This window comes from Poromitra crassiceps (assembly GCF_964638095.1).
Source record: "Poromitra crassiceps genome assembly, chromosome: 19".
In the NCBI taxonomy this organism is placed as follows: Eukaryota; Metazoa; Chordata; class Actinopteri; order Beryciformes; family Melamphaidae; genus Poromitra; species Poromitra crassiceps.
The window spans coordinates 21,793,616-21,801,891 of record NC_139646.1 but is presented as its reverse complement, the minus strand read 5'-3'; the positions used below and the strand labels follow the sequence as shown (position 1 = coordinate 21,801,891).

The 8,276-nt window shown below is 46.5% G+C and overlaps 1 long non-coding RNA gene across 1 annotated transcript in view; it reads left to right on the top strand.

Moving 5' to 3' along the window:
- The first annotated feature begins 1,859 nt into the window (after window positions 1–1,859).
- Window positions 1,860–8,276, top strand: part of LOC310793603 — a 27,292-nt gene continuing 20,875 nt past the window's right edge. Inside the window, exon 1 of the long non-coding RNA XR_014553530.1 lies at window positions 1,860–2,186. This is a non-coding gene — a long non-coding RNA (uncharacterized lncRNA). The remainder of the gene's footprint in view (window positions 2,187–8,276) is intronic.

The following is an 8,276-nucleotide window of genomic DNA, read 5'->3' as shown; positions in this document are numbered from 1 at the left end:
GGATTTGCAGTGAAACATTATGTTATAAATTGGAACGGGAGAATGAGGGGGGAATGCGGATTTAGACTATTGTGTTGTCGCCGACTCGCCTACATAACAAGACGCGCCTCCTAGAAGTTAATGCGCAGCGCACTATATGCCCGAGACGTTTATGAACAGACGCAAATATAGCTACTCACCGACGCGCTTCCAATGTTAATGTTGATGCGAAGCTGATGATCAACATCCGTAGGTCTATGCTGTCACTGGACTAATAAATTATGCTGATCTTTTGGAGAAGCTGCTGATCCTGTGTCGGGTACAAAGTCGGACATTGCTACCAGCGACAAGCCAGCCAGAATAAACATTACTTCCAGTCATAACTTTCAAAATAAAACCATTATTGATAAAATTGCAACGTTTTGTAATACACCATCAATTAAAAAAAATATATATATATATTAGTAGGCTAGATATTCTAAAGACTGAGAGTGGGAGGGACGTATCATGTAACGGTCTATTTAACCCATGGCAGCCAGTAGCTTATTGTTCCTCACGTGGCTATAGAATAGCCTCAAGCGTTAAAGACCAATTTATTATGAAGGAAAATTGCTTATTTCCTTTAGTACCCTATCAAAGTCTTTCTAGCTTGACGCAAATGACATTGCTGTCATACCAGAGAGTCACCACCACACACTGAAAGTAGGGCGTGATCTCAATAGAATAGAATATATTAGACAAATAGAATAGAATATAATTTATTTTTGTGAAGCAGATTGATCGTGTGTATTATGACATGTGCTATAGGCTACATACAGGCCTAAATAAAGTTGGCCTTGCCTAACATAGCAACAGAACAGATCATAGAATAGAATATAGCAAACATATCATATATGACAGCCGATATCAAAACAAGTCCAAATGAATCCCACAAAAACGTAACTACCCCACCTGCACATCACACGTGATCACATGGGTTTGAGTAAAACAATAAAGGCTGGGTTTGAGGGTTTGACAGTGATGTTCTAATGATAGCCACAGTGGCATGGCCCGTGGTCGCCGCCAGGGGTCGCGGCGCCCTAACATGTTGCTGGTCGGGGAGGTAAGGCGAGAGAGAGAGAGAGAGAGAGAGAGAGAGGTGTGATGATAACCTGGAGGCTGGAGTCTGGTCAGCCACACACACTGGATCCTGCATAAAAACGGGGAACACCTTGAGAGACGCGCGCAGAGGATCCAACCCAGAGACACCCGGAGACTGCGCGCAACACGGCGACCAGCTGCCTCTCTCTCCGTGCATCATGTAGACGGGCGCGCCAGCACACCGCAGGAATGTGTGCAGTTCCAGGCACAGCACAGCACACATGCTGGACTGTTGGACATGACTCACAGTCAGTAGTGCGCTTGGTCATTTAGAAAAGAAAAACAAAATCAGTGGATGGGGCCACATTGCCGCGCGCCCCCAAATCGCAGCGACGGAGGAGACCTATAATTGGAGACGTGACGCGCTGAAAGAAAAACTATAACCAGGTTAGCACCAGTCCATTTTGGGGAGGGCCCGACACCAGGGCGCAACACCATATATCAGCTCCTTCCAGCTGTTTGGGAATATCCTCCTGCTCATAATGTCGAGGCTGCAACATGACAGTGAGTAGCCTACAGTATGTGAGTGAGCGCTCTCTCTTTCTGTCTCTTTCCAGAATGGATATTTGGGTGACTGGCTGTGGGTGCTGGGCGCGCACCGGGGTCTCTGGGAAACGCGCAGAAGCCTCTCCCCCCCCCCCCCCCCCCCCCTTTTTTTTTTTAAGGGAGGAGAGGAGGGGGGACGCGCACGAGGCGCGACACTGTTGCGTGTGCTCTCTCCTCGGCTCGGACAGGCCGGGCCGGGCCGGGGGGGAAGGCCAGAGGGACTGTCACAGACTTATTTCAACAGACAGACAGTCTCCCCCCCTCCACCCTCCCGAAGGATGAAGCTTGCTCAATTTGGGATGCACGCAACACCAAGTGATCAGATATATTACAGGGGCGGCGGTGGTGACTGGGCCGGTGCTGCCTGGATGGACGGCCAACTTCAACTTCGCAGGCAGCCGCGATCTGCGGCCGAGACACGCAGCCAGAGACAGACAGACACGAGACACAGCAGTGGCACACGGACCGGTCCTTCAGTCGGTGCTCACGAGATGCCCACGAGATGCGGACCCCGGCCTCTGGTACGCGTTTGCTCTCTCTCTCTCTCTCTTTCTCTCTTTCTCTGTCTCTCTCTCTCTCTCTCTCTCTCTCTCTCTCTCTCTCTCTCTCTCTCTCTCTCTCTCTCTCTCTCTGTGTGTGCGTGCGTGCGTGCATGCGTGTGTGTGTGTGTGTGTGTGTGTGTGTGTGTGTGTGTGTGTGTGTGTGTGTGTGTGTGTGTGTGTGTGTGTATGTATGTAGGGAAATCAGGTAACGACACCCTGCCAGCATCACATTCCTTTTAGCCTATTAGACCACGAAAAGATCAATTAAGACCACCGCGCTGTTTTCCAATTGGAAGTAAAAATCCATAGGCCTATCATTTGCACCGTTGTGGTGATGATGATGATGATGATGATGATGATGATGATTGATGATGATGATGAGGATGATGCTGTGGGTCAGAGGCTGGGTCTTTGCGGGCAAGGTGAGTCCTAAATTAATTCAACTGGCCTACAAAGTCCCAGTTTCTGGCTCATGTGACCACCAAGTTAGAGAATCCACATCTGCTTTAGGCTATTATGAACTTTCTTGCGAAAAAAGAAGAAATAGGCTACAGTAGTAGCCGAATCCGATGAATCGGATATTATGCAAATATCACAGCAATTTGTATGTCATCATCTATTTTTAATAGGAATATTATAGGCTATCAAAATAGCTGGCAGGCCTATAAGGTCATAAACCCACCACAAAAATACTAACTTCCTATATGAATATTTAAAAAAACGAACTAAAACTAATGTGGCTATAGCAATAGAAATATTACAGTGATTTTCCGTTCGGGCTGCACCCTAGCCTAATAATCTATACATTCTGGGAAGTATAGTGCAAATAGAGACTCCGCATTTGCAAACAGCTGCAGGTGCTTTAACTTAACAAACAAACAAACAAACAAACAAATACATATAAATCAATCAATCAATGCGAAGCTATTCAAAAAGTCACCTTATAACTTAGAGGTTGACTTTGACTTTGCTGTTGACTTTTTGGTTGCTTGACAATTCATAATAGGTTATAAAAGATTTTTATATAACTTTTATAAATATGCAGCCTTGTGTAAGAGCAACATGTTTCTCCAGCATTGACATGTGATTTTTCTATAGTTGGCTCTGTGTCCCTCAGCTAGGCCTCACTCCACTTGCACTGAGTTGTAAAGCTAATTCTTAATACAGGATAGCCTCATTCTTGATCAATTGGTTTTTATGAGCTTTTTGAAGGCGTTTCCAGCTCATAGATCACAAATACACCAAATTACAAAAAAAAGGGGAAACAAGTCCTGGACAAGACTATACTGTATAGTTCCAAGATCAATTCACTTATTGCACTCCACTCAATCAATGACCAAACTTTATGAAAACGTATACGCAAATAAGTTATACCCACCTTCTACTGTATTTAGCTCAACAATTTAACCCTATAAATTCAGTCAGGTCTTTATATTCCTCTAGCCCTGAACATAACTAATAAAATGTTAGAACCGGTAGAGTTTTAAATAAATAAGAAATCCCAGCCCATCCTCTATTATATCGAACAAGTGTGTCAAGTGGTGAAGAAGTTGTTTTGAAGGCCTGTTTCTATATCGGGTCTGGCCCTAGCATGCCGTACATACCTCGCTAATGAATTTAGCATCCTGACACTAGATGCTTTATGTAATTAATAGAAGGGGTGGCTATGGTGGCATCTCCATGCTGCAAGTGACACATAGGTAAGACATTCGCTGAAGCACGGGCTTTTTATTTTAAAAACACAAGACCTCACAGGACTATTAGACACTCAACATGCTCAGGCAAATGACAGACTCTCTCTCTCTGTTGCCCATCAGAGTGCGAGCTAAATCATTACATTCATATTTCAGTTTGTTTTACTTCTGAACAAGTGTGTTGGCTTTTTAAGAAGTTATTTATGGTCTCGCTGCTAGGGCCGTGTTTAACAAATCAGTGGCAGGCCATTTGTTTTTTGCAAGCCTGCTATTCCCTGCCGCTGTTGCAACAAGTTGAGATTGCAGGGAAAGTTGACACATTGTCAACCCTTTATACCCATAGTCCTAATTAAATTCCCTTTAATTGTAGATGATATTGTAATGCGAACAGGAGGCGTCAAATTAAAAAGAATTACACATTACGCGTGCAAAAACATTTCACGTGTTTTTAATTGCCCTCTGTTTGTTAATCTAAAAAAAAAAACGAGTTGATCACCATCAAATATATTTGAAATCAAATGTATATAAATAAATCTCAGATTAGGAGAGAAGCACCCATTCATCATCGCACATTTCACACAACGTAGCCCACTTAAGTGCAATGACACATCACAGAAAGCAGCTAGAAGGCCTCCAGCCAAAAGCCCCTCCGTTGTAACCGCTGTGCCGGAGAGGGCGAGCCAGTGAGAGAGTATGAGGGGCCGAGGCGGGCCTAGTAAGGCAGGCCTGCTGGAGCAGGAGCAGGAGCAGGCCTGGGTTTGAATAAGCAGCCATGGCTATGGGGAGCAGCTCTGCTATATGGGGAGCTCTGGGATAGTCAACAAGTGTGCTGATTAAACTTGTGATATTAAACAGTGCTGGCTGGTGGCTGCTACCGCCTGCCAAGCCTCTCTCTCTCTCTCACTGGCATCTCACGTTGTTTAAAAGGGCCAATCGGACTCATCTCGCACCACTTTGCTGCACAACGTTGCTTACATATTTTTTTTTCTTCTTCCCCACCACGGCTGTCTCATATTCTCTCTCTCCATTTGTTAGCATGGATATGTAGGCTTACTTTAAATAGAAGTTTCCCTCCGTTTCCCAGTTTGCTTTCTGTTGCGGGGTCACCGGGTTCGCACCGTTCTCTAACAGTGAACACACAAGTACGGTGTGTAATGCTATGGCTATAGTATAGGAAAGACCGCTAATGTCAAATCCTCCTCAGATGGTGTTTACCTTTTCTGTGAAAGCTGAACTGCTAATGAACACACGCAGGCAGCAGCTCCCCCTTCTCGGAAACTCGGCTCTGAACTCGTTCGACCCCTTTTAAAAACGTCAGTGCAAAAATCCCAATAAAACTCTGCCATTATAAATATACAATTCATAAATACTGGCAAGCGCTGCGGCGTGTTTTGTGTGAAACGTGTGACCCCCAGGCACCCGCTGAAAAGTTCACATTTTTGAAGTCCCGGGTCGCTCCGGGTCGCCGCCTTCCTCTCAGCCACGCTTGTACCGGTACCAAAAAGTCATGAACCCCCCAATCTGGCGGGGCGAGCCAGTAAACGCCGCGGTCCCATCTCGAAAAAACCCCTGGAACGAGACGTAAGGAAAGCCTCCGCTCGGGAGGGAGGGAGAGAAAAGGCAGCAAGAAAAGTGAGGGACTTTTAGGGGCAGCTGTGTTTTATTAACCCAGTCATAATGCCCCTAAAAATCCTTATTGCTCTTGCAATGGTCAACAAATCTCCTGCGGAGGATGTCGAGGGCCGGCGTGCTGCGGCGCGGGCCGAGGCACGAGGCGGCACTGCGGGCGAGCCGCTCAAATGTGTCGGCTGGCGTTCAGAAGGCGTTTCCTCAACTCGCGCCGAAAAACCCAGCGTTGAAATCATCACAGCACTTGTTGAACTGTTCAACTCCGTGCAGGCAACATTCTCGTGGTGGCTCGCAGGCAGCAACAGCAGCGGCCGAGGAGCTTTCTTTCATCAGAGGTTTCACAAGACATTTCGAGGCGCTGCTTTAGCATGTGCGCTAATACGAAGAAGGTGGGGAATGCAGAGAATTGTTGATTTTTCTTTCTTTTGGCAGGCTTACAGTTATGAGTTTACACCGTCATTCTATTTCTGCCCAAAGTCTAACTTCGTTTAACATGCAGACAGGGGAGTGGAGGCTCCGTTGTCCTTTGGGGTTGACTTTGCCACCTTGTGCCAAGGGACAGGGACGGACAGCCAGAAGACGAGCACAGCAGGGAGAGAGACGCAAGTACAGATAGGCAGGTCGACAGGCAGGCAGATTGCCAGTATAGTATATTTATATCGTCTTCATAAACGATATAAATATACTATACCAGGCAGACCGAAAGAAAGCCAGACAGTAGGCTAAGACGTGCGGGCAGTTTGAGTTTGACTTGAAACATTCTGACTTGCAATACAAGATTGAATTATGCAGAATGTACACTTTGAAATAAGACAATAAAAAATACATGTTGTACATGATTATGCATTATTAAAACAAACCACAACGTCAAAATGCAATCAATGTGATCCAAAATTACAGCTCATTAAAAACCCTGACGCCGCAAAGAGATGGAAGGCAGAAGCAGTGATTATAGGAAGGCAAAGACGGTGAGACAAGAAGACAGACAAGAAGACTAAACCAAGAGGAAAGGAGGCAGACAGACTAACATACAACATGGTAGCCAGGCAGATGCTAAGCCAGCGAAGACAAAGAAGCTGTTAACAGGCATAGACAGGCAAGCATAACGTGCCCACGTAAACAGGCAGACAGACAGGTAGAAAGAGAGACAGACATGCAGGCCGTGGAGGACTGAGATCCAGGCCTTGGGTGTGGTTTGGTGGGCTGGTGGGGTTGGAGAGCGGGCGGTGTGTGTGTGTGTGTGTGTGTGTGTGTGTGTGTGTGTGTGTGTGTGTGTGTGTGTGTGTGTGTGTGTGTGTGTGTGTGTGTGTGTGTGTGTGTGTGTGTGTGTGTGTGTGTGTGTGTGTGTGTGTGTGTGTGTGTGTGTGTGTGTGTGTGTGTGTGTGGAGCAGAGCTCTGGATGTTGGTGAGTGAGTCATCGGAGGGAGGCTATTCTGTTGAGTTCCCCTCTTGGGACGGCCGCTGCCGAAGGGAGGAAGAAGCCTCTTCACCAGGGGAGAGAGACAGAGAGAGACAGAGAGAGAGAGAGAGACAGAGAGAGAGGGAGAGAGAGACAGAGAGAGGGAGTGAGGGAAAGTGTGGACGGTGACTAAGGGCCATGAACCACATGGCGATGGACCAGGGGAGGGAGAGGAGAGGGCAGGAATGACTCATCAGAGCATGTGGAATCTCATACGGCGATCACAGGACTGACAGTGTGTGCTTTCCCCCCATGGCTGCTGCTCACCCGGCCGCTATCACCGCTGCTCCCCCGCAGGCCCCGCCTCCCTGACCACGGAGTCAGCCCCGCCTCCCCGACCCAGGCCACAGGCCCCGCCTCGCTGACCACAGATTAGCCCCGCCTCCCCGACCCGCCGGAGGAGCCAGTGGTGTAGTGGCATCCGCAGGTATACGTATACGGAGTATACCCACTGATTTTTCAGTCGGCATTGAATATACCCACTTCCAAATCCCCTCTGTGGTGTAACTATTGCTACCTACTGTAGCAGGGCAAGGAGAATGAAGGAATATGTAGCCATCTATTGCTGTTTGATTAACTGTAACTAAATATTAGCTTTAGCTAAATGATATATTCATATCATCTTTGAGTTCAACGGAATAATTATAGTCTGTTAAAAAGTCAACCGTAGACCGCCATCAGTCCTGTAACTTCTGACACAGGCACTGATCTGTTTAACAGAGCCAGATGGAGACAGGAGGAGGCACCTATTAGAGAAGACAGACCCAGAGTTCAGGTGACTTCCATGTGTACGAAATGAATAACATTTAGCTCCAAATGTTGTTTGACGCCATGATGCCCATCTCCTCACTGGCATCCGTAGACCTTTTAAACTCCCTTAGGCCGGCTTTACACAGTGAAACTTTCAGGCAACTAGTTGCAGGTTGCCAAGTTGCACGAAACGTAATTTTCATGTAACTTGAGATTTACACAAAGCAATTCAAAAATAATCAAGTCTCATGCAACAGGGCAGTTTGTTTCACTAAAACAAGCTAGCTAGATTGGTAACGTTTCATCTGTCATATTGTTGCTCCTTTTCTCTCTAATGCTACAGTAGATTACTGTATCAAGTGGGGAGTGTCATTCATTCATTGTTGCATCTTTGTATCTTATTTTGTATCGTTTTCTAGCTGGACATAATATCAATTCTGATGTGTTGTATCAGGTTTTCTTCTGCCACTGGCTGCCTACTTTCATTATGGCCGTCCTGGAGAATAGGGAGAGAGCCATCAGTGCATTAATAGCCTA